The following is a 25,770-nucleotide window of genomic DNA, read 5'->3' as shown; positions in this document are numbered from 1 at the left end:
ATCGCCCCTCCCGGCTCCACCAATCACCTGCGGACCGATTATGATGATGATGGGACGGTGGGGGGATGTCCACACCAGGTTGTCGTCCTGTTACCTTCACGTGGTGGGTCACCAGGCAGTTGGCCTGACGCCTGGAAAAAGAAGGACCCCGAGTAGTATTGTTGTTATAAATATTGTCTCACCATTGATTGTTCTCGATATTAAACGTTTGTTTGTGTTCGTTGATAACATGGGTGCTTGTTGTAGTGGAGACAAGGCAGTGTAGTGTGAGGGTTCGCTGTTGGTGTAGTGTGTGTGTGTGTGTAGACTGAGGGGTGAGTGCTGGTGGTGAGGCAGCGTGAGGGGTGAGTGCTGGTGGTGGAACAGGTTGGGGACAGTGTGTGGTGGCCTCACGAACACTGCAGCACAGTAGCTGCCCTGGGCGCGGCGCTACCCTTCCATGTGACGCCACCAAACAAATTCAAAATTCAAATGTTTATTCAGGTAAAGTACATACAAGGGGTGATACAAATATTGATGAATTTATAGATGGAGCTAGTACATACAATGCCTAAAGCCACTGTTACGCAGAACACTTCCTGCTGATGCTCCCTGACCTGTGTCGGTGCTCCCATCCCTCACACGCCTCGCCCCTCGAGTGGATTACACCCACGCTCCGCTCACCATGCAAGCCACAACTAACCGGGTTCGACCCATGTGCACGGGAGAGACGAATGGGCGCCAATACTTAACTGTTCCGGGGTGAACTAGAGCTAGGGGTAAGGCTTAAGGGGAGTGGCTAGCAGAGATGTTAGCATGTTAACACGTGATAAAGCAGCTTTCTGCTTTTGTATCCTCTAGGTCTCCCCCCTCCCGGTCTCCCACCCTCGCTAATCCCACAGGGCGCATTCCTCAGCATCGCAGGCCGTACCCCTCCACCTCCCTCCCATCCCTCCGGCATTTTTCCCCACCCTCACCCAGTTACAACCTACTTGCCGAGCTTCTCTTAATATTCGCTCCACTTCCCGGTAATCCGGTTCACTCTGCCAAGATGTCCACCGACACCTAGCTTCCGGTGGTGCCCCACACAAAAGACCCGCCTCCCAGCTGTGCTGCCGGCCATGTGTGCCCCTTACCCCTTGCCTCCCCGTCACAGCTATCCTCCCCTGCCCTGGCTCTCTCTCTCTCCCTTCCCTGCCCTGGCTCTCTCTCCCCCTCCCCTGCCCTGGCTCTCTCTCTCCCCCTTCCCTGCCCTGGCTCTCTCTCCCCCTTCCCTCCTTCGCCCTCCCCCCTGTGTTTTCGTTTTCCCCCGTTGCTTCCCCTCTCTTGGAGTGAAGGGAGAGGAGAGGTGGAGCTGCCAGCGACTTAATGCTCTCAATGTAAACACTTCCTTAACACGCTAAATGTGCATCCCTCCCTCACTCCACCCAACTTTGTTTCGCGTCACCCGTATCCATCTCTCCCCTCAATCCTTACACCCACCACCCACTGTCCTCGGCTGCGCAAACCCTCGCTAATCTTCTTCCCTCGCCTTGCCTGTTAAGACGGTGTCTGGTTCTCTGTCCAACACCGCTTGGTCTACTACGTAAAGCACAAGCCGACATAGCTGCTGTTTAGACTCGTGCAGCGTCCAGGTACCGTGATAGGGAGTCGGGGACGCTGCCCTACCGTCCACCTAAAGGTAGGTGGACCTTTAGGGTAGAGTAGGTTGGGGGCGGGCCTGACAGCTGAGTGGACAGCGCTCTGGATTCGTAGTCCTGAGGTTCCGGGTTCGATCCCCGGTGGAGGCTGAAACAAATTGGCAGTTTCTTTCACCCTGATGCGTCTGTTAGGTGATGCGTCACCTAACAATAAATAGGTACCTGGGAGTTAGACAGCTGCTTCGGGCTGCTTCCTGGGGATGTGTAACAAAAAGGAGGCCTGGTCGAGGATTATTACCGGAACAATTTGCTGGTTGAGAATATTGCCGGAACAACCGTGGACATCTTCAAGAGGAAACTAGATTTATTCCTCCAAGGAGTGTCGGACCAACCGGGCTGTGGTGGGTATGTGGGCCTGCAGGCCGCTCCAAGCAACAGCCTGGTGGACCAAACTCTCACAAGTCAAGCCTGGCCTCGGGCCGGGCTTGGGGAGTAGAAGAACTCCCAGAACCCCATCAACCAGGTATCAACCAAGAACGGGTCGTGGGGACGCTAAGCCCCGAAATTATCTCAAGATAACCTCAAGAAGATAACCTATCCTCACATCCACATAGAACCATACAGTACCCCAGGATTGTAGCTGCATGTTACACTCCCTCCCTGTATCAGTGTTCATGCTGTTTAATATAAACCCGTCCTCAGGGTAAGGTTTTATATGAGTGGGATTGGGTGGTTATAAATAGGAGCTGCTTCGTGTGGGCCAATAGGCCTTCTGCAGTTACCTTTGTTCTTATGTTATGTTATGTTATGTTATGTTATGTTAAGGTGAGACACCAAACCCACTCACACACCACCTGGATAGTTATCCAGATATTTGTGATAGTCTCAAAGCATATTACGGTTCCAGTAATGATCTATTTGTAAACTGGCAAGTGAACCTTTGTCCTAAATTGAGAAGTATTTCGTCAATTCAAATCCCGGCTACCTGTTTACTGTTCAATGAACAAAGGCATTAGTTGGCAGGAAACGTGCCCAACCATTTATACCCCCAACTGGGAATTGAACTCTGGATCTCTGAGAGTCGAGGACGAAGTCAATTGTTAACTAATCACTGATCGCTCACCACCAATTAGTTGATACCAGTTGATTGGTATCAGCTAATCAACTTTTATCAGTTGATTGACAGTTAAAGAGGCGGGATCAAAAAGCTGAAACTCAATCCGCGCAAGCATAGCTAAGCGAGTACCAACAATTCTTTGGGGCCTAATAGTGCACGTTAGATTCAGTTCGATTAGGTTATTGTGCTTTGCGGATGGCAACGTTGGAGTAAATATCACGTAAGTGTATCATATACCCTATTTTTGCCACGTCCAAGTATTTTGTGTTGCTGGACCTAATGTACAGCTTATAACCCAATGTTTTTCTTGTGTCCAAACAGAACAGTGTTTCACAAATCGATAAAAACCTGTGCAGCGTTGAGCCTATACATAGAAAACGGGCATATTTCATCGATCTGTAGCGGTAACCAGTATATCTACCAGGGGCCAGATTCACGAAGCAGTTACGCAAGCACTTACGAACATGTCCATCTTTTCTCACTCTTTGGCGGCTTGTTTACAATTATTAAACAGTTAATTTAATGAGCTCCGAAGCACCAGGAGGCTGTTTATAACAATAACAACAGTTGATTGGGAAGTGTTCATGCTTGTAAACTGTTTAATAAATGTAACCAAAGCCGTCAAAGATTGAGGAAAGATGTACACGTTCGTAAGTACTTGCGTAACTGCTTCGTGAATATGGCCCTGCGTACTCTCCAATAGATCCTCCCGCTTCCTCTCCCCCCCACTCCCCCTTCCGGAGGTCAAAAAATCATAGAAGATCGCAAAATTGACGTGATGTCCTAATTTCTATTAGTGGGTCCTCGGGTAGGTTAGGTTAGGTTAGGTTAGGTCAGGTCCCACCAAGTTAGCACATCAGTTTAGAGAGGACGCCTGAGAGGACGGGCTTAATATTTACTGTATTGCGAGGTGCACCGACCACAGGGTCACGGAGGCCTTCCTCTTGACACTGAAATATATCTACATCTCTCTAATGTATATTGTATAGTGCATTTTGGGCCAATATCTCAATGATGTTAATTTAATACATCGATGAAAATTTTGCCCGTGTATGTCTTATGGCGTAATGTTACGTCACTCTTCAGCCTTGTTACTGGTTTAAATTGCTGTATACTTTATTTTTTTGTAAGAGGGTGTCTTTAATTTTCGCGAGTGTCACGCTGTCAAACAATATATTGCTAAAGTTATTTCTTAAACGAGAAAATAATAATAAAAATACAACTAATTGGTGGTGTGACACTTGTCAGTCGCGTTTAGACCCCAATTTATATTAAAATATAAAAGATGAAAATTGTATCTTGCTAATGTTCCTACTCAAGTATGTTTATTGAGATAAGCAATAAATACATCTCAAAGGGATAGAGTAGCTTAGGCTATTTCTACCCCCCAAAAACTACTCATTGTATCTTGCTAATGTTCCTACTCATTGTCATGAAGCTTGGAACATTTAGGCCGAGGTATCTAGGAGTATCTTTTTCCCGGACAATTGTTTAGTTTGTGGGGATAACTTGAATGCAACTTTATATTTTATTTGTATGTTTCATTTTCATTTGTTTAAAAAAATAAACTTTTAATTTAGGTATGTTTTAAATTAATATTAACTTAGTGACTTTCAGTCTGTTGGTTTTGGGTCAGTTGGCCCTGTGCTTGCTGGGTGTGTGTCAGTTGGCCCTGTGCTTGCTGGGTGTGTGTCAGTTGGCCCTGTGCTTGCTGGGTGTGTGTCAGTTGGCCCTGTGCTTGCTGGGTGTGTGTCAGTTGGCCCTGTGCTTGTGGGGTGTGTGTGTCAGTTGGCCCTGTGCTTGCTGGGTGTGTGTCAGTTGGCCCTGTGCTTGCTGGGTGTGTGTCAGTTGGCCCTGTGCTTGCTGGGTGTGTGTGTCAGTTGGCCCTGTGCTTGCTGGGTGTGTGTGTCAGTTGGCCCTGTGCTTGCTGGGTGTGTGTGTCAGTTGGCCCTGTGCTTGCTGGGTGTGTGTCAGTTGGCCCTGTGCTTGCTGGGTGTGTGTGTCAGTTGGCCCTGTGCTTGCTGGGTGTGTGTCAGTTGGCCCTGTGCTTGCTGGGTGTGTGTGTCAGTTGGCCCTGTGCTTGCTGGGTGTGTGTCAGTTGGCCGTGTGCTTGCTGGGTGTGTGTCAGTTGGCCCTGTGCTTGCTGGGTGTGTGTCAGTTGGCCCTGTGCTTGCTGGGTGTGTGTCAGTTGGCCCTGTGCTTGCTGGGTGTGTGTGTCAGTTGGCCCTGTGCTTGCTGGGTGTGTGTCAGTTGGCCCTGTGCTTGCTGGGTGTGTGTGTCAGTTGGCCCTGTGCTTGCTGGGTGTGTGTCAGTTGGCCCTGTGCTTGCTGGGTGTGTGTGTCAGTTGGCCCTGTGCTTGCTGGGTGTGTGTCAGTTGGCCCTGTGCTTGCTGGGTGTGTGTGTCAGTTGGCCCTGTGCTTGCTGGGTGTGTGTCAGTTGGCCCTGTGCTTGCTGGGTGTGTGTCAGTTGGCCCTGTGCTTGCTGGGTGTGTGTCAGTTGGCCCTGTGCTTGCTGGGTGTGTGTCAGTTGGCCCTGTGCTTGCTGGGTGTGTGTGTCAGTTGGCCCTGTGCTTGCTGGGTGTGTGTCAGTTGGCCCTGTGCTTGCTGGGTGTGTGTGTCAGTTGGCCCTGTGCTTGCTGGGTGTGTGTCAGTTGGCCCTGTGCTTGCTGGGTGTGTGTCAGTTGGCCCTGTGCTTGCTGGGTGTGTGTCAGTTGGCCCTGTGCTTGCTGGGTGTGTGTCAGTTGGCCCTGTGCTTGCTGGGTGTGTGTGTCAGTTGGCCCTGTGCTTGCTGGGTGTGTGTGTCAGTTGGCCCTGTGCTTGCTGGGTGTGTGTCTGGTGTTCTATGTCAACAATAAAGATTGGTTACAATTAGATAAAAAAATAAGAATTTACAAAGGAAGTAATTCTTGAAAATCCTACCAGCCAATGGTAATCGTGGCGCCAGTGGTAGACGAACTGTCTGGAGAACGTGACCATAGCAACGAGGAGGCCTGGTCGAGGACCGGGCCGCGGGGACGTTGAGCCCTGAAATCATGGCAAGGTAACCACCAGGCATAGCGTGTATGCTCGCGACTTGTCGAGGTCCCCCTAGCCACCAAGGGCGAGGCCCTATCACTGCGGTCACCTATCCAGTGCACCGCTTTTCTAACGAAAGAATCGTAGGGTACCTTACCTTGAAGTTACCTTGAGGTGCTTCCGGGGCTTAGCGTCCCCGCGGCCCGGTCGTCGACCAGGCCTCCTGGTTGCTGGACTGATCAACCAGGCTGTTAGACGATAATGATGTGTGTTCGTGATTTATATCACCTCAGCCGCTACCTTCTTGGCAGGAATATTATTTGCCTCTGGTTTGATTAGCTTATCGAGTTTGACCTGGATGTTTAATCTTTATCTTAGGAAGCTGCATAGGCAAGTGTCGCCCGCGCACACTAGGCACATTTCTTGTTATTAACATACTTGTTTACACCCGCATTGATACAGCTACCCTAGACTATACGAAGGGTTACATATATTACTTCTAGCTATAGCCCTATCTCAGAGAATGGTCAGCCATACATGGGCATGTGATCAGTAGTCTGCACTGGCAAACTTTAGATGCATCGTGTGAATATCTCCAAGAACTCAAGATAAAGTGATTCTAAAGCTCAGGGTGTGCTTTAAACCCGCAGGTTTGAAGAGCCTGATGACTAAATAATGTAGCGTGAGAGATCATGACCCAGTTATTGCTCAGAGTTTATACATGTGGTCCTCGGGACAGGCAGAGTCGGCCTTGGCAAGCATGGCTCTTCATTGTCATTGAAGAGTCGAACTTCATTCCCACGATGTCAATTTCATCTATGAATTCTAGGGTTTTGCCACTCACTTGCAGGCCTGTCCGATTTGCCATGTGCAGTCTAGTTATCATCATCGCCTGTGTCTTCTCACCCGCAAATGTGACCTGCCATCTCTTGCCATCTTCTGCCATCTCCTGCCATCTCCAACGCCAGGTAGAAATCGCTGCAAGTCGTGGATTGAAGATTCTTGTAGCAGTTGGCATTTCTTCCTTTCTGTATGTGACGGTTAGAGTACAGTCATCAGCATAGGCTTGAGCTTCAGGAATGAGATGAAGTAGATCGTTGAAATAAACATTCCACAGCAGAGGGCCAAGTACACTACCCTGTGGAACGCTGCCGCTAATTGAGTGGCTATCGGATTCTGCTCCATTGAGGACAACCCTTAGAGTCCGTTCTTGAAGGTAGTCTTTTATTAACTAAAAGATGGAGCCTGAGATGTCTAGTGCTCTCTCTCTCTCCTCTCTCTCTCTCTCTCTCTCTCTCTCTCTCTCTCTCTCTCTCTCTCTCTCTCTCTCTCTCTCTCTCTCTCTCTCTCTCTCTCTCTCTCTCTCTCTCTCTCCCCCCCCCCCACTCTCTCTCCCCACCCCCCCCTCTCCTTCAATGCCCCATTAGCTCCCGCCCCTGGAGACTAGGCTACCATAACTTCCTAGCCTTATAGCTTTCACTTTGTATTTTTTGCTCAGCGTCTGGTGTTGGTGATGGCAGCGTCACTGCTGGCGTCTCCTGCCCCTCCCCTAACACGGCTGACGTGATCCCTCGGGCCGCTGCGCCCCTGCCCGGCCCGCTGCGTCCCTGCCCGGTCCGCTGCGCCCCTGCCCGGCCCGCTGCGCCCCTGCCCGGCCCGCTGCGCCCCTGCCCGGTCCGCTGCGCCCCTGCCCGGCCCGCTGCGCCCCTGCCCGGCCCGCTGCGCCCCTGCCCGGTCCGCTGCGCCCCTACCCGGTCCGCTGCGCCCCTGCCAACAGACTTGTGGGTCTGTTGTAGCCCTTTGTACCTGGATGGGGTTCTGGGAGTTCTTCTACTCCCCAAGCCCGGCCCGGGCACTTTGCAATAACGTCATCCAAATAACTATTTTATGTAAATATTGCTGCGGTGATGGTGAGCCTCCAGGAAGGCGTTGACAGTAGTTGACATTGGCTTCAACTTCGCAAGCTCCAGTGGGAGAAAAACATCTGCATGAAAAGTGAGAGCAAAACTACATATAGCAACGGGAGCAGAACCCGGCCTGCTCCACAGGCCTCACAATGATGAGGTTGAGGAAGTAACAGGCAAGAGTGGTGCGGCATCAACCTTTCCCATGTAGAAATAAGTAAGGAACGCTTCCTACGACATACTGTACCTGGAGAGCAAGAGCTTTATATAGTAACAACAACTAGGGGCACCCAATCACTGTCCTGGCAGCTAACGTTGATTGGGGAAAACAAGAGCACTAACGCTCGCCAAGATGGGATAATCTATATTATGTTGCAACCCGTTCTCGCACTTGCTTACAGTCAATATTGGCTTATTTAATAAGTGCATATGTGACATACTAATTGATTGTGAATATTTTAGTTTACCTTGAAAAGCTTCATAGAAAACACCGACCTCACCTAACCTTCTTAGTATGTTAAGATAAGCATCTTATTGCTTCTTAATTACAATTATTACTTAACCTATACCGTTGATAGGTTAAGTAATAATTGTAAATAAGAAGCAATAAGATGCTTATCTTAACAAACTAAGAAGGTTAGGTGAGGTCGGTGTTTTCTATGAAGCTTTTCAAGGTAAACTAAAATATTCACAATCAATTAGTATGTCACATATGCACTTATTAAATAAGCCAATATTGACTATAAGCAAGTGCGAGAACGGGTTGAAATTCTGGATGGAAAGGGAGGGAACTATCAAGGGGGAAAGCGCCAAGCCATTACGACGACATAGCACTGGGAAGGGGTCAGGATAAGGATTTGGGATGGGACGGGGGAAAAGGAATAGTGCCCAACCACTTGGACGGTCGGGGATTGAACGTCGACCTGCATGAAGCGAGACCGTCGCTCTACCGTTCAGCCCAAGTGGTTGGGAAGTGATAGTATACCAAAGCCCACATTGTTTGAGTTATGAACACACCCTACCAAATACTAAGGAATCCCCCCCCCCATCCCCCACTTAGCACTGGCAAGATAACCTAATTCAGAGTTTGGTCAATGTTAATCCCCCATTTGAATGTTCACTTGACAGCTAAGGTACTGGGTACAAGTGACAAGACGAAGAACACAACGGGTTTACCCCCTACTCGGTAGGTGATGTACATGTAGCTATGGCGGCGTGTTCACTCTTACGGGCTCGCCATAGCCCGTGCTACATGGACATTTCGTTCTGAGTAGCTAAATCTACAACAACGTGTTCGCTCATAGGATGAGTGGCGCTCCCCGGTAAACTCGCCCATTCGGACATATAATCTGGAATACCATAAAGCTAGTTTCTGTGTTAAGGTCTATCAGGCGCGAGAGAGTTATTAAGGCCACAAGGCAGCCGGTCGGCCGAGCGGAGAGCACGCTGGACTTGTGATCCTGTGGTCCTGGGTTCGATCGCAGGCGCCGGCGAGAAACAATGGGCAGAGTTTTTTTCATCCTATGCCCCTGTTACCTAGCAGTAAAATAGGTACCTGGGTGTTAGTCAGCTGTCACGGGCTGCTTCCTGGGGGTGGAGGCCTGGTCGAGGACCGGGCCGCGGGGACACTAAAAGCCCCGAAATAATCTCAAGATAACCTCAAGATAAGATAACAATATCTTACTGACTGTACAGCAAAGTATACTTTAGTCCTGAACATAGTCCAGGATTATAGTAAACCTCAGTGTATATACATCAGGAAGCGGGGGGTACATACACACCGCTTGTGTATATATTCCTGCCCTAATGTGTGTGTCTGAGGCTAGTTGATGACTGGTGCTGGGGGGGGGGGGGGTTGTGGGGGGGGGGGGGGGGGAGTGACGGTGTGGGGGGGCAAGGCGTCTCCTGCCCAGGGGGCCGCCACGCCCCGGGTGGCTCTGGCATTGTTACTGAGGGTTCGACTCCCTTCTACCTTAATTTAAATTAATACTCCAAGCTTCATCATAATTTTCCAGTACACCAACCACTCGTGTGCGTGTGTGTGTATATATATATATATATATATATATATATATATATATATATATATATATATATATATATATATATATATATATATATATATATATATATATATATATATATTATTCCGAGGTGTACCATTGCCACAGAATCGGAATTGTTTTAAAATAAAGGTCGGTGGGGGATGGGGGACAGGGTTGTAAGGTACACTTATTGATGAGCGGAAAGTGTGTGGTGTACATAGTGTGGCGTGGTTACCAGAGCCAGCGTTGGTACACCACCACACAACCTGCCTGGTCAATAATCACCCCCCACCCCACCACACTCTTCCATTCCCCGTACCACCTTTCCCAGACGCGGAGGGATTAAACAAGTTGAAGCACTGCTCATTACAAGTCCACCTGTTGTAGGGGCACTGTAATCCTACAGCCCCCCGCCCCCCATCCTATGGGTAGTGCTCTATCCCTTAGGTTTGAGTCCTGATTGGGGGGGGTCTAGCCCCCAACTGTTTCAGCTAGGTTATATTTAGTTGCGATTAGGGTGCACGTAGGCTGCTTAGGCTAATGCCTTCACCATGTTTTTCCAATGTGTTTATACTTCGGCTGTTGATTACCCGGTGAAGACGTCAATGATATTTTAGTCAGTCTAATAACAATCAAAGTCACGTGTGGCGCCACAGCCTGGTGTGGTGGCCACGTGTGGCGCCACGGCCTGGTGTGGTGGCCACGTGTGGCGCCACGGCCTGGTGTGGTGGCCACGTGTGGCGTCAGTCTGGTGTGGTGGCCACGTGTGACGCCACAGCCCAGTGTAATGATCTGGGGCTCAGATCATTGGTTCTCCCTTCTCCCCTCTTTTCCCTCCCCTTCTCCCCTCCTTTCCTTCTCCCTCTCCCCTCCTTCCTTCTCCCCTCCCCTTGGCCGTCATTCGTCTCCTCCTCTTCCCCCCCCCCCTGTCGCCCATTTGTCAGGGTCAAGAGGTTGACCTGAGGGTAGGGTGGTCGTGGATACCTTGGCTTCTCCCACTCAACTTCCCCACTCAGATATTTCCCTCTCCACCCCCTCTCATCCCTCTCTGTCCCTCTCAGCAGCGGCCTTCCCCATACCAGGCAGAGTCAAATGTCCCTACTCCTATCTTAGAGGAGACAGGCTTGAACATAAATTATCAGTTTTGTAAACATTGCTCGCAGGTGCCTGGGCTCCATAGACGCGCCTTGTCCCTCTTCTCTTTAGCTGGGGAGAGCTGACTCAATCTTCAGAAATTCATGTAGCTTCCACGACAGATCAGTGAAGGTGATTGGCCTGAGATAAGGGCCAAGTCCTTATTGGCCCTAGAGAGCCAGACCTCAGGCCTACGTGTTAAATGGTTGGCCAGGGCCAAAATAATGGGTGGAGCCCTGGGGCTGTATTAGATGGTGGGAGGAGTAATCCTTCCCAGCAATAAGTTGGTAAAACCAAATTTCATCAGTGTGCCTTGGGAGTGTATTAGGAACAGGGCCGCAAGCCCGTATCCTCGGGGCTGAGGGCAGCCATCAACATCGTGGCCGTGGTGCGGGTATTTAAGGTATAGTGCACTTGAGTTTTGTGTCCTCGGTAAATATCCATTCTGCCTCTAGGGAAATAGAATAGGTGATGTGTTCAAATTGTCTTAATTTACATGTTTCATAAAATAAATTGTATAGCTTGTCCAGTGGTATTCACTTAACTCCCCTTTGATATATTTTGCTACTTTGTCATTTTTAGGTGTTGTATTGGAAGCCCCCATGTTCTCCTACTATTAATAGATACTAAAGTTGCCCTTGGATTCAAATAAGTAACGTAAATTACACAAACTAATTTTCCAAAATTTATTACTGAAATTCATATTACCCGGAGTCCCATGGTTACTGATTCCTTGCCTTCCTGGGGGATCGGTGATTGACACATTCAGGTATGGTTGGTCAGGAAGGTGGTGGCAGTGTAAATGTGTTTTGTTATTGTTTTTTTTTTACTAATAACCCTTGTCCTTGGTGTATCTTCCTCATTTAATATTCCTCTTACATACGTGGCAGTCCAGTGAGGGGTCATGCTGGACTGTAACAGTGTTAAGCTGGGGTATTGAGTGAAGAAAGACGGAGAATTACAATAGAGAGCGTATAGTACGATTATGAGAGATCACAAGATAACAGGATTAATACTGGGGAACATTGGGTTATTACAATAGAGGCCGCGGTTATTACGGCAGGGTAAGCGGTCGTTACAATGGTAGCAGCGGTGTTTCAATAATTTCTTGACGATTATTGAAGCCTCACGCGCCTGTCCGTTCGGTTATGTTATGTGGTGAGGGTGCAGCCGGGGCCCATGAGATAGAGTCGACGGTAATCCTATGTGGTGCGATTCGCATAGAGTAGGCGATTCTAGGGTCGTGCGGGCTGGGAAGTTCAAGTATATACAGTAAGCGTATGCGCTAAGCAGGCAGTTTAGCGTGGAGGCCGCCTTGGGTAGTTGGACAGGGTATTTTTTTTCTCGACCCTCTGCAACTACGGACAAGGGTGCTGCGTGGTGGTTTTCGCAGCAACAATTCTAGGTGTCGAATTGTCGGGGCGGGGAAGTATTAGGACGCTAATTATTATCCCCGAGGGCGTGGTAGGCGACCCAATCGCTAGATTTTTACGGTACAGCCATGAAGGTACCAAGAGTTCACTGAGGGATGGCGTAGTAGATTCTCTAGCAACGGAATAACGGTGGTGTCGGACAGTTAGATCCGTCGGTTGTTCCGCATTCTAGTCTAACCGTTGACCGCGAAGGACAGGATTATTTGGTACTGTCGGGATCTAGGTGGATGTGGTTACCTAGGCTTGGAGAAGCGACAGGGCGGGCCGGGACGGGACGGTTATAGGTTAAATCGAGATTTCCTTAAGTACTAAATTAAGTTCCCTGTATATTAAGTTCCCTTTCAGGTTAAGTATCCCTTCGGTAGTTAAGTGTTCCCCCTTGGTTACCTAATTCTCATATATAAGTGTTATTATCTTTCTAAGTATTTGTTTTACATGTTTAAGTCTGGAATTTTTGTTTTCGTATTGTGCAGTATTAATTCTTTGAGAGGATTACTAAAAGGTGAGTGGTTTACTGTGTTCAAGTGAAGTGCGGTGTATAAAGTGAAGTCAGTGAAAGAACTGAAATCAGTGAAATCGTGGAAAATTTTTGTGATGACATTTTTCAAAGTCGCTTGGAAAATCTCAATTTCGGAATAAATTCTAGTTTTGTGCCTGGCCATACGATCATCGGGTCGTCAGTGGTAATTCAAGTGTGCGATTAAAGTGATCCGAGTGCGAACTTTGAGAGACCAAAAGTCGAATTTTGGTCATTTAAGCGAATTAGCGTTGGGACTCTGAATTTTCTAGCGGTTTTACTCAGCGCCCAGTGTGACAGCGCTCAGTAATTGTTTGCGCTCAACCAAGTGTCTAAGTGTCTCGCGAGTAGTATATTCAGTTCAAGTGTTAAGCGAACTACACGTCGGTACTTAATTTATAATTTTGAGAAAAGAAATACTTAGTTAATTAAGAATTAGTGCGGAGACAACTTTCTGAGGATTAGGCTTCGTGACAGTGAGCGCATTTTCAATTTTTGTATACTTATCAACGTGTCCAAGTGGTTAGCGAGTGTTATATTCGGTTAAAGTAACAAGTCAACTACGCGCCAGTATTTAAATTATAATTTTGGGAAATTATTTACTAATTTTTACTTAAGGTTCAGCGCGACTCTGTAGCCGTGAGTGTCGCAGCTATCAGTGTATATTTCTCAGTATTCTACAACGCGACCGGCGGTGAACAAGTGTATGCTATGTAAACATCGAGTTCATACAATAACGTAAATAATTAATTTAACATTAATTTGGTTTAACTAATAATACTTATAATTATATCCGAGCGCCGTTGTTAGCGTCGGGCGTTACGGAATTAAAAATAATTGTTGAAGATATAAACATCGCGCCAGTGTTAAATTAACGATAACGTCATTCATTCCTAGTGCGCCTAAGATTTTCAAGAAAAATTTAAGAAATTCAGTTAACGTAAAGTGTTGTATTTATTGTGCGCTGGTGAACTAGACTGATTATTTTCGATAAATAAAAACAGAGTGGAAACTAAATTATTTACAGTAAATTCAGTGTAGTCTCTTTCGCGTAAATATTACTTGTATAATTTCAGTATATTTTGTTAAAGAATTCGGGAACTATCAATTTTTCTAAGATTTATATTGGATTTGCATTTACAGACAAAGTCGTACTATAATTATTTTTATATTTGCGTTACCAGTCCACTTCGAGTGTCTAATAAATATAGTGGAAATTAATTACATTTTTTTTTCTAGTTTATTCTAGTAGTTCGATCAATTAATAATTAACGTCACCTTTTTGTGTGGTTTATAAGGCGCATATATAGTTGGTTCAACATCGTATACAGTGTTTGTTTCACAAGTGATGATTAGTAGTCGATGCCGGCTGCGTATTTCCATCTGTCCGCATATAAATTTTACGAATGAGAGAAGAGGATAATATGACTAAAGAAATTCATTCATTGGTGTAGCGTAGTCAGCGAGACTCTGACGCCGACAGCTGTCATCGCCTTGTCAACGGGCGACGGTCCTCACTGGGGCTCGAGAAATCGATTAGGAAGGGTGGCGATATATGGTACTTCCGGTTGGTCACACGGAACATTTTTATCAAGGATTGAGGTTAGGAAACATTTTGTGGTTTGCTAGAAGTTATTGATGAAACCAAATGGTGTGTTAAAATTTTACCCTGATCCGACGACGGGTCTTGAAGTTACGTCTTGGGGTGAAAATGGTTTTTATCAATGAATGGACAATGTATGCAGACGCACCCTCCCCAATACCCCATCCTTACCCAAGCACCCCTCCCTGCCTACAACCCCCAACCTCAAATCCCCCCTACCTACAACCCTATTCCCCAACCTTGCCTGCAGGCCAACCCATGCCCACCCCAATCCCTGGCAGTCCCATACCAACCCCAGCCAAATACCACCCAACCCCTTGTCGACGCGTTATTAGAATTGTGGAAAACTACATTTCCCTCGCAACTCCCACCCTTACAACCCCCTGTTTACAACCCCCCTCCACAACCCACCCCCGGCCTGCCTTCACCCTCCCTCTTATCCCCCCAACCCCTCCCCCCAACCCTTCCTGTTACCCACCCTACCCCCTCCATTAATCCTACACCTTGCTCCTCACCTCCCCTCCACCGCTCTTCCCCTCCTACCCCCATTCCTAGTGTCGCCTCTACAGAAGTTGCTGGGGAAGGTAGCCAGCGGGCTTCTGGGACACGTAAAATTGATGATGAAATTTGTTGGAAGTGTCATGGCCGAGGCCATTACAGGTATGTGTGCACGAGCACACGGGTCAAGGGTGACCCAGAACAGGTCAGCACGTTGGCTGGCAGACCTACGTTTGAGATGACGGTTGAAGGTGTGAGATTGACAGTTTTTGTGGACACCGGAAGTCAAGCAACTCTCATTAAAAAGTCGGCCTTCAGCACACTTAAAGAGACACGCCTTAAGCGTTGTGGGAAGCATTTAACAGCAGTGAATGGTCAACATATCAATATCTTGGGCCAGGCCACTCTCAATTTTGAAGTGGGTAAGGGGGAAGCTTACCCACACAATTGCACGGTTGTCGAGAATCTTGCATTCCCTGGTCACATTTTGTTGGGAATGGATTTTCTGGGACGAGTTAACTTTTCTTTGTCGGCTCAAGAGGGAGCAAGGAAGTGCAGATTGAAGCTGGGTCAGGTAGTTTATCCCATTAAAATGGTAGATCATCCACCAGTAATTGCTTCCATTAGTAAGAAACAGAAGTACAACATTCACTACCCTAAGTTGTTGTTTAAGTCTCTTCCAGACACAGATAAGAAATCATGTGGGTTACATGCCTTGGTGAAACAATGTTGCCCACCACATTCAGTTAAATTCATTAAAGTATCAGTGGGACGTCACATTGCACCAGGTACCACCCTTCAGGTGGCTGGGAGATGTGACAGGTTGTTGATCCCTCATCATTTGATCACAGTGCTTGATAAAGGTGCCCTTATTCCAGTTGTCAATCTCTCGCGCAAAACCTATCGTTTCAGGGCAGGTGATAGGGTGTCTCAGGCTACAATTGTAGAAAATACAGGAATTTTTCAGTATCAAAGCCAGGAGATGCCAGCCACCACAGCACAATGTAGTGCACTTAATGTTACACAAAGTAGTACACAAGGGAAACACAAGACCGAGACAGGGAAAAGTAGTAATATTCAAGAAGTTGATAAGTTAATCTCGGCTCTGGATTTGCAACATGTGCAACAGTCAGATAGGAAACTTTTGAGAGGGATTTTACGTAAATTCCCGAGACTGTTTGCAACAGAAGACGATCAGATCGGGCTTCTGGATAGGATCGAGCATGTTATTCCTACAGGTGATCATCCTCCTATTTACACCCGTCAATGGAGACTTCCGGAACGGGCGAAGGAAGTAATTAGGGATGAGTGTCAGAAAATGTTGAGACAGGATGTGATAGAGCCTAGTACATCACCATGGTTGTCGCCAGTAGTGTTGGTACGTAAACCGGATGGTAGTTATAGGTTTTGTGTTGACTACCGAAAGATAAACGAAATTACTAAAGGTGATGTGTATCCTTTGCCACGGATACAAGAAATAATAGATCAGTTTGGGGCAGCCAAATACTTTTCCACTCTGGATGCGAAATCTGCGTATTGGGCCATCCCAGTTGCTGAGAAAGATAGAGAAAAGACCGCCTTCTCTGATGGGGTTCATACTTATCAATTCAAGCGGATGCCTTTCGGGTTAAAGACAGCGCCTTCATCATTTCAGAGGGCAATTAATTATATCCTCAGTCCAGTCTTGGGGAGGCACTCGTTAGCGTACCTGGATGATGTGGTTATCTACTCCAGGACGTTTGATGAGCACTTACGAGATTTGACTGAGACGTTGGCATTGTTAGATAAGGCGGGGTTCAAACTTAACGTGAGTAAGTGCACTCTGGCATCTCAGAAGTTTAAGTTTCTGGGATTCCAGGTGAGCACAGACGGTATCCGACCTGACCCCGACTCCTGTCGTGCCATTGCTGACATGCCAACACCTAAGACAGCAAAGGATGTTCGAAGGTTTCTGGGGGCAGCCGGATATTTCCGTCGCCACATTGAGGGTTTTGCAAGTACAACAGCACCATTAACTGAGCTCACTAAGAAAAATGTTAAATTCGTTTGGAAACCTGAGCATGATAACGCTTATGCAAAATTAAAAAGTCAACTCATTACCACCCCAGTCTTGGCAGTACCTGATTTTGATAAGGAGTGGGAAGTACACACTGACGCCAGTGGCATAGCTCTTGGTGGGTGCTTAATGCAACGTGATAATGACAATCTTCCTCACACAGTTGCATATTTCAGCAGGAAGGTTAAGGGTCCGGAGGTCCGCTATTCTGCAACGGATAGGGAGGCTTTGGCTGTGGTAGAAAGTGTCAGGTACTTTGAACCGTATCTTTTCCAACGTCACTTTGTCATTTATACAGATCACAGGGCGTTGACTCATATTTTTAAGAAAAGAACTAAGTGCCCTCGCATGTCACGTTGGTCTCATGAACTAGCTGCTCACTCATTCCAAATACTTTACAAGCCTGGTCCATCACATGTTGTACCAGACACTTTGAGTAGAAACATTGCTACTATTAACGTAAATCTTAATATTGAAAATATTTCCAGTGAGAAAATGCGAGAATTCCAGATGAACGAACCAAGGTGGAAGGAAATTATTGAACTTTTGGAGGGAGGAAAATATCCGTCGAAGAAACGTAATTTGGCAATTCATGATTTTGAAATGAAGGATGGGGTCTTATTTTATGTAAAGGGACAGCAGGATCGTGCAGTTTTTCAGTTGGTTATCCCAGAGGTGTTGAAGAAGTCGGCGTTGAAACTCGCACATTCGTCTAAGATTGCAGGTCATCCGGGGATTTTTAAAACTCACATGAAAGCCAAGTCACTCTTTTTCTTCCCCGGTATGTTAACAGAGGTCATTAACTTCGTTAAGTCCTGTGGTCATTGTCAAAGGAGGAAAGGTACCCTTAAGGTACAAGCTCCATTGCAAGAATTCCCAGAAATTTTGGAACCTTTAGATCGGGTGGGGGCTGATCTGATTGATCTGCATCACAGTCATTCAGGAAACCGTTACGTATTGGTGTTGGTAGACCACCTGTCCAGGTACACCACACTGATTGCATTGTCTCAGAAGGATTCACGAACTGTTGCAAAGGCGTTCTTAGATAGGTTCGTCACTGTATTCGGTCCCCCTAAAGTGTTAGTTTCTGACCGAGGTCAGGAATTTAATGGGAATATTTTTAGAGAAGTATGTAAAATTATAGAAACCACGTCAGCATTCACTACGGCTTATCACCCTCAGGCTAACGGCATGACAGAACGGACGAACCGGTCAGTTAAAGATATGCTTGCAATTCTTGCAGAGCATGATGCAAATTCGTGGGACGAACAACTCCCCTATGTCCAGCTAGCTCTGAACACTGCCATCCATCAGTCCATTAACACCCAACCCCTTTTGCTGTTCACAGGGCATTCATGTAATTTCCCGTCAGGTCTGCTTAACAGACATAATATTGTATATGGGGAAGATTACCCATCAGAAGTTTTAAATAAGATGAAAAATGCATGGAGAATTGCAGCTAGGGCTTCCAAGACAGCACGAGACCGCTATGCTCAGCATTATGACAAGAAGGTACGACCTCTTGAGTTGAAAGTCGGGAGTCTTGTGTTGAGAGTTAATGAGGCGGCTCCTGCCAATCAGAGTAGGAAACTTGCACCTAGATGGCGGGGCCCTTACCGAGTAATTGAAAGAAAAGGTCCGGTTAATTTTGTTATTAAAGGTATTTTTGAAGACCAAGTTGAGAGAACGATTCACATTAATAAGTTAAAACCTTATCACGCGAGGGAGGAACTAGAGCTGCCTTCAGCAAGTCTAATTCCTGACCTGTCTAATGATCCAAGTGCTGAGTCAGATGATGAGGATGACCTTCTGTCAGATCTCATCAGTAGTCAAGTTCAATCTTGTCACCCTATGGTAACGAGGTCGCGAGCTGTACAGTAAATTGGTAATGATCTCCCCTAGTCAGGTTTAGTAATTTCATAATAATTATCCTGTAGAGGCACTGGTGTGTATTTACTGAGGTGCATGGCTCAGGTAGCATACTTGCCTTGCTCTGGGGTTTCCAACTACCTATACCTCAGAGTAATACCCATGCTTCCGCCATTTGTTGTTGTCTGTCTTTCTCAGGTCTGATGGTACACCAGTTCCAGCCTCCCAGTCACACGTGAACCAGGGATCGAGATCAGCAGGTCTGGGGATGACCCACCTGGCTGATAAGATCGGGGTCTGAGGCACGTTACATAAAGTCCTCCCCCCTTGTACCCGGTAACTCGTCAATTGGTTATCCGGAAGGGGTGACTGGCGTACAGTCACCCGGCCGACACCTCACGTCACTAACGAGGTTGTCCCAGTCCAGCCATGCTGTCATCACGGAGCAGAGTCCAGTCACCATTACAACCGTGGGCTAGCTGTCTCAAGGTCACCAACCACGCCCACCAGCCGCGTAGTCAAGACTGCGGGAAAACCGGAAGTGGAAGACGAGTGGTCTACGAAGAAGAACGCTAATTGCAAGGACTTGTCAGCTCTTGTCAAAACCTGCGGTTGCGTCGTCTGTGGAAACCAAGATGCAACGCGGTGGTCTCAGGTACGAACAGCACTACCCCTACAGAGTGCTTGCGGAATCGCCAGATGAGGTACAATCCTGTACCTCGGCCCAAGTTCAGCTACACGAGGGGTTGCACGAAAGGTGTACCGGCCCAGTAGTACCGGGATGACAAGTAAACGCCGGTAGATGACGTCGCCCAGGAGCTGAGGCAGGGCCCACCTGTCCTGTCACCATGCCATCCTCTTCAACGCCACTCGAACCTCACTACCAACGCGAGACATCGTGACACGTCGAAGCTGTGCTCTACTGTGGCAGCCATGGTTAACAATAATCCATCACGACTGTTTGGGGAGCGATAAGAAGAGGTGAACCCGGGTTCCTGTTAGCGGGGTCCACCTGAGCTGACAGCCGCCAGCTGTCAGCTGTCACTCAAGTCAGGTGCGGGTAGTACGAGACCCCCTGTACTGTCCGTAGTTGGCCGAGGCCGGAAATGGAACTTCCAGACGACCAGGATCTTCAAGCAACATGAGGTAGTCGCCGGAATCTACAGCAACGAAATGTCAACAGGAACGAACGAGAGAAAATATTTATAGAAAAGTTTCATATACAAATAAACGCTCTTAATATAGTAAACTGTGGTAACTCGGAACAGTTCAACTTTTAATTTTCCATCTGATAGTAAGCACCTATACACCTTCGGAAAGTCCTCTGGACCAGTATTAAATGTTGAAAACTAGAACTAGTGAAATAGAGAAATAAATCTAGAAAGTGAACATTAGAAAATGACCCTGTCTCTAGATAAGTTGTATGAGTAAACTGGTTTGAGAACCATCTAGTAGGGTCTCTAGAAACGTTGATCAGTGGGGAACTTTATCTAGATTTTTCTAGATCCTAGATACTGATAGTTATACATATATTTTTTTTATTTTTTTTTGTGGTTTACTGAACAATAAGGGTGTGGTACACAGTCTGACAAATGTGTTCACCCGCTGTTGTTGTGGACTTGAATATGAACTCTGGGATATTAGGAGTTGGAGGAACTTATATCCAGAGTGTTGTTGTTGGTTAAGGGACATGTCTGTGGACATTGAATTTTTTTTTAATAATAAAAATATTTTTGTGTATTTTCTTTAGATTTTAAGATTGGGATGCGCTGTGGTGGACAGTTGCCACAGGTGTGGAGTGGAACACTAGGTCCCTGAGAGGTAGCGTTCTTCTATTTTGATATAATTTTATAATTTTGTTAATTTTTTAATGGCATTGATTTTTTTTTAATGTTTTGTGTGATGTGTTTGATCTTTATTCCAGGTGGAATACTGGGATAGCGGAAGGCTATCAGCTGATTTTAGCTAGTTAGTAATTGTTAGGTTGGGATTTCTCCAGTTATTTGTTACTATATCAAGACAGGTATAGGATGTTTTGTCTTCCAGGTAGTTGGAAGGGTCCGGGGCTGCATCCAAGTGGACAGTCAGGATTATAGGGACGGTCTCTGTCCTTATGTTTTATGTATTATTACTGTTGTGTTGATAGGTATAAATACATGCTGGAGCACACCTTTTGGGTGTGCCGTTATTGTTGTTGGAGTATTGTATGGAATTAGTTAGGATTAGATAATTTCTTTTGTTTTGAGGCATTGGTTGAAAATAGTGTTGGGTTAAAAATGTTGTTTTTGGAGTTAATGGTTAGGGTAGGGCAGGATTTCTGGATAAGAAAAGTGTGTGTAACTTGCTTTACACACAAATTTCTTAATTTCCGAGGAGGGGGAGTTGTAATGATCTGGGGCTCAGATCATTGGTTCTCCCTTCTCCCCTCTTTTCCCTCCCCTTCTCCCCTCCTTTCCTTCTCCCTCTCCCCTCCTTCCTTCTCCCCTCCCCTTGGCCGTCATTCGTCTCCTCCTCTTCCCCCCCCCCCTGTCGCCCATTTGTCAGGGTCAAGAGGTTGACCTGAGGGTAGGGTGGTCGTGGATACCTTGGCTTCTCCCACTCAACTTCCCCACTCAGATATTTCCCTCTCCACCCCCTCTCATCCCTCTCTGTCCCTCTCAGCAGCGGCCTTCCCCATACCAGGCAGAGTCAAATGTCCCTACTCCTATCTTAGAGGAGACAGGCTTGAACATAAATTATCAGTTTTGTAAACATTGCTCGCAGGTGCCTGGGCTCCATAGACGCGCCTTGTCCCTCTTCTCTTTAGCTGGGGAGAGCTGACTCAATCTTCAGAAATTCATGTAGCTTCCACGACAGATCAGTGAAGGTGATTGGCCTGAGATAAGGGCCAAGTCCTTATTGGCCCTAGAGAGCCAGACCTCAGGCCTACGTGTTAAATGGTTGGCCAGGGCCAAAATAATGGGTGGAGCCCTGGGGCTGTATTAGATGGTGGGAGGAGTAATCCTTCCCAGCAATAAGTTGGTAAAACCAAATTTCATCAGTGTGCCTTGGGAGTGTATTAGGAACAGGGCCGCAAGCCCGTATCCTCGGGGCTGAGGGCAGCCATCAACATCGTGGCCGTGGTGCGGGTATTTAAGGTATAGTGCACTTGAGTTTTGTGTCCTCGGTAAATATCCATTCTGCCTCTAGGGAAATAGAATAGGTGATGTGTTCAAATTGTCTTAATTTACATGTTTCATAAAATAAATTGTATAGCTTGTCCAGTGGTATTCACTTAACTCCCCTTTGATATATTTTGCTACTTTGTCATTTTTAGGTGTTGTATTGGAAGCCCCCATGTTCTCCTACTATTAATAGATACTAAAGTTGCCCTTGGATTCAAATAAGTAACGTAAATTACACAAACTAATTTTCCAAAATTTATTACTGAAATTCATATTACCCGGAGTCCCATGGTTACTGATTCCTTGCCTTCCTGGGGGATCGGTGATTGACACATTCAGGTATGGTTGGTCAGGAAGGTGGTGGCAGTGTAAATGTGTTTTGTTATTGTTTTTTTTTTACTAATAACCCTTGTCCTTGGTGTATCTTCCTCATTTAATATTCCTCTTACATACGTGGCAGTCCAGTGAGGGGTCATGCTGGACTGTAACAGTGTTAAGCTGGGGTATTGAGTGAAGAAAGACGGAGAATTACAATAGAGAGCGTATAGTACGATTATGAGAGATCACAAGATAACAGGATTAATACTGGGGAACATTGGGTTATTACAATAGAGGCCGCGGTTATTACGGCAGGGTAAGCGGTCGTTACACCAGTGTGGTGGCCACGTGTGGCGTCACGGTCTGGTGTGGTGGCCACGTGTGGCGTCACGGTCTGGTGTGGTGGCCACGTGTGGCGCCACAGCCTGGTGTGGTGGCCACGTGTGGCGCCACGGCCTGGTGTGGTGGTCACGTGTGGCGTCACAGTCTGGTGTGGTGGCTACGTGTGACGCCACAGCCCAGTGTGGTGGCCACGTGTGGCGTCACGGTCTGGTGTGGTGGCCACGTGTGGCGTCACGGTCTGGTGTGGTGGCCACGTGTGGCGCCACGGCCTGGTGTGGTGGCCACGTGTGGCGTCACGGTCTGGTGTCGTGGCCACGTGTGGCGTCACGGCCTGGTGTGGTGGCCACGTGTGGCGCCACGGCCTGGTGTGGTGGCCACGTGTGGCGTCACGGTCTGGTGTGGTGGCCACGTGTGGCGCCACGGCCTGGTGTGGTGGCCACGTGTGGCGTCACGGTCTGGTGTGGTGGCCACGTGTGGCGTCACGGTCTGGTGTGGTGGCCACGTGTGGCGTCACGGTCTGGTGTGGTGGCCACGTGTGGCGCCACAGCCTGGTGTGGTGGCCACGTGTGGCGCCACAGCCTGGTGTGGTGGCCACGTGTGGCGTCACGGTCTGGTGTGGTGGCCACGTGTGGCGTCACAGCCTGGTGTGGTGGCCACGTGTGGCGCCACAGCCTGGTGTAGTGGCCACGTGTGGCTCCACGGCCTGGTGTGGTGGCCACGTGTGGCGCCACAGCCTGGTGTGGTGGCCACGTGTGGCGCCACGGCCTGGTGTGGTGGCCACGTGTGGCGTCACGGTCTGGTGTGGTGGCCACGTGTGGCGTCACGGCCTGGTGTGGTGGCCACGTGTGGCGTCACGGTCTGGTGTGGTGGCCACGTGTGGCGTCACGGTCTGGTGTGGTGGCCACGTGTGGCGTCACAGTCTGGTGTGGTGGCCACGTGTGGCGTCACGGCCTGGTGTGGTGGCCACGTGTGGCGTCACGGCCTGGTGTGGTGGCCACGTGTGGCGTCACGGTCTGGTGTGGTGGCCACGTGTGGCGTCACGGTCTGGTGTGGTGGCCACGTGTGGCGTCACAGTCTGGTGTGGTGGCCACGTGTGGCGTCACGGTCTGGTGTGGTGGCCACGTGTGGCGTCACGGTCTGGTGTGGTGGCCACGTGTGGCGTCACAGTCTGGTGTGGTGGCCACGTGTGGCGTCACAGTCTGGTGTGGTGGCCACGTGTGGCGTCACAGTCTGGTGTGGTGGCCACGTGTGGCGCCACAGCCTGGTGTGGCGGCCTGGGGGCGTGTTGGCGCCACTTCCAGCCACCAGGCTCCGAGGTAAACACTAGTGGGGCCGACAGCTGTGCGGGCGGGGGACACTTTATCTACACTAAGCCAAGGTGGCTTGATATCAAGACTCTTCCACTTAGAATGGTTTTATACTGTAAGCATTTCTTAGTGTGCCTGCTACAGGGGGGGGGGGCTGACGGCTGAGTTGACAGCGCTCGGGATTCGTAGTCCTAAGGTTCCGGGTTTGATCCCAGGCGGAGGCGGAAACAAATGGGCAGAGTTTCTTGCACCCTGATGCGCCTGTTCACCTAGCAGTAAATGTTCTGTTCACCTAGCAGGTGAACGCCTGTTCCTGTTCACCTAGCAGGTACTTAGCAGGTGTTCATGCGCCTGTTCACCTAGCAGGCACCTGGAAGTTAGACAGCTGCCATGTGCTGCTTGGTTCCTAGGAATATCTAGGGATCCCATGGGTCCCATCACAATTGTTGTACTTTTCAAATCACTTGTGCTGTCCCGTCTTGAGTACTGCTCGGTACTCACTTCCCCCTTCAGAGCAGGAGAGATTGCTGAAATTGAGGGAATACAGAGAACATATACGGCACGCATAGACGCGATAAAGCACCTAAATTATTGGGATCGTCTCAAAGCCCTCCAAATGTACTCACTAGAAAGAAGACGAGAGAGATACCAAATAATATACATGTGGAAAATACTGGAGGGCCAAGTCCCAAATCTACACAGTAAAATAACAACGTACTGGAGTGAACGATATGGAAGAAAATGCAGAATAGAACCAGTGAAGAGCAGAGGTGCCATAGGCACAATCAGAGAACACTGTATAAACATCAAAGGTCCACGGTTGTTCAACGTCCTCCTAGCGAGTATAAGAAATGTTGCCGGAACAACCGTGGACATCTTCAAGAGAAAACTAGACTGTTTTCTAAAAAAAAAAAAAATCCGGACCAACCGGGATGTGATGGGTATGTGGGCCTGCAGGCCGCTCCAAGCAACAGCCTAGTGGACCAAATTCTCACAAGTCAAGCCTGGCCTCGGGCCGGGCTTGGGGAGTAGAAGAACTCCCAGAACCCTATCAAGCAGGTATCAAGCAGATAATGTGGATTACAAAAAGGAGGCCTGGTCGAGGACCGGGCCGCGGGGACGCTAAGCCCCGAAATCATCACAAGATAAGAAGATACACTGCACCCAGACACAACCCGTGGTAGCTAGTCCCTATAATTATAGTACACTTGGGTACAAAGCAGCGTTTCATAATAAAGTAGTTTTGTGAATATATAATCCTTTATACCATTACAGCCGGTGTCCTTATATATACTTGTGTGGTATATACTTATACCACACAGTCATAGGGTATACTAGAGACAGGAGCAGTATAAAGAAAATATATTTGTACAACATTTATAATTTCAGGCAAATGGGGGTTGGGTTGGGCTGGGTCGTTGGGTTAGGGTTTGGTTGTGGTGGAGTTTGGGTGGTAGGGGATTATTATTATTGATGTAAAAATGTGACTTTGTCAATTTCGCGAGCCGCCACCATTTTTTCGTGTGACAGTTTTTGGCCTTGGGTAAATTATTCGACAAAATACGACCTACTATACAGCGTACAGGTTGGCCGAGCGAGGCAGGGGGTGCTGGGGAGTGGTGGAGGGGGGTTGGGGGGTTGGTACTGCCGTTGAGGGGGGGGGGGGGATATAGAGATGTCTCCTCTCCCCCCCACCTTCCCCCATCTTGCACATTGTTGAGGTTAGTGGGGGTTGAGGGTGTTGCAAAGCTTGATGAGTGTAAGGCAGTGGGGGGCTGCTCTTGATGAACCTTATGCCAGTGCTCAGGCATTTCCCCTTGTGTGGTGGCG

General features: G+C 48.0%; 1 protein-coding gene across 1 annotated transcript in view; it reads left to right on the top strand.

Moving 5' to 3' along the window:
• The window catches only part of LOC138366184 (uncharacterized), a 74,865-nt gene that overhangs the window by 17,477 nt on the left and 31,618 nt on the right, over positions 1-25,770 (top strand). The gene's annotated exons all lie outside the window — the stretch shown is intronic.

The sequence above is a fragment of the Procambarus clarkii genome, chromosome 1 (genome assembly GCF_040958095.1).
Source record: "Procambarus clarkii isolate CNS0578487 chromosome 1, FALCON_Pclarkii_2.0, whole genome shotgun sequence".
Taxonomy (NCBI): Eukaryota; Metazoa; Arthropoda; class Malacostraca; order Decapoda; family Cambaridae; genus Procambarus; species Procambarus clarkii.
This window is presented reverse-complemented; position numbering and strand designations above follow the sequence as displayed.